Genomic DNA, 1,539 nt, shown 5'->3' on the forward strand with positions numbered 1-1,539 from the left:
CAGCTGGAGAATGTGTGAAGGGAGGAATAAGCGCCTGGAGGTGTGCAGGCTGGAGGGGCTGCGGCATGTCTCCCATCAAGCCTCCGGCAGTTTAAATAACAGGCCCTATCGATGTGAAGAAGCCCGCCATTCACTGCACTGTACCTACCGTATGGCATTCAAACCAGGCATCGCCTCGTTCCTCAGTTTTACTTTTATCTCAACCTGAACTCATCGAGCACCGTGTTCACACTACCTGCTCCATTTTTACTTAATGTCCCAAAGAAGAACATAACTTTTAAAGAGAGTGTTTAAGAAATGAGTCAGTATTGATTTACACACTTACAAGGACACAATAGTCAACATTAAGTTTTAAAAAATTATCAATAAAACTATAAAGAACATGCATTCTGCAGGAGCCAGGTGACCATAAATAAAAAATATACTAATATCTATACATTGTTGATTTGATTCCTTCCATTTACCTCCAGATTAAGGCAGGGCCCAGTATGCTGCCAATTCTGTCACTTCACCTCGCACTGTGCTCAGGTTGACAGGGCCCTTCTGGCCAGACACACTCACACCAACGTGCGTACACACACCTCATGCAAGAAATGTCCCCAAGCAAATATACAGTATGTGTCTTACTGCACAAAACACAGCTTAAACACTAACGAGCACAGAGAGACCCATATACTACAGTACATGCATATGCACATTATTTGCGTATGAACAAACTGCTACATAGGGCACTGTCTACTCCTGGCAGGTCAGTTAAAGTTGTTCAAACTATCCCACCTGATAGTTTAGTGTGAGAGACTTGTAGGAGTCTCCAAGTTGAACAGAGGTTATAAAGTTGAAGTCCAGTGGTTTCACACAGACTAGTTAGAGGTGAGCTGGGGAGCGCTACTGCATGTGTGAAAACACTGTATAATGCTGAAAAAAATCAACAGTTGAAACTGAAGACTCCAAGTGTGAAAAGTACCGGAATCCGTCTCTTTAGAAAGAAGTGAGCATCTTCGACTCTGCTGCAGGCTTGTGGCTCCAGGCCACATTGGCTGCTCCTAACAAAACATCTCTGACAGAGTTGTTAATGGTTCAGTTGCACTGTGGGTAATGTAGGCCCAGAATACACAAAATAAAAAATGATGATATCCGTGTTCACTGCATCACTTCTGATCTTAATTTTTGACTTTTTATCATGAACCCAACAATGTTATACAAGTGTAATGTTAAACCACAAAGGTAGTGTAGCAGGTGACAAGTCTATTCTCCAACTGTGACCTTTGACCTCCGCAGAATAAAAGCGCCTCTCCCCTTAGTTCACTCGAGGACGCTGTGAGCAGGCAGGGGATCTTAGCTGATCCTGCTCAGTCCATCCTTTTTCAGCGTTGGTGTTTCCTGTGTTTGCCTTGGCTAACAGCTCACTTTCCCCCTCATTCACTCTCTTCTTCTCTTTCATTTCCTTTGGCACTCCTTCCTCTCCTATTTTTAATCTCGATCCGATTTCTCCCCTTTCTGACTTTCTTTCCACATTTCACAATTTACTGTGTACTCTGT

The sequence above is a fragment of the Monopterus albus genome, unplaced genomic scaffold (genome assembly GCF_001952655.1).
Source record: "Monopterus albus unplaced genomic scaffold, M_albus_1.0 scaffold354.1, whole genome shotgun sequence".
NCBI lineage: Eukaryota > Metazoa > Chordata > Actinopteri > Synbranchiformes > Synbranchidae > Monopterus > Monopterus albus.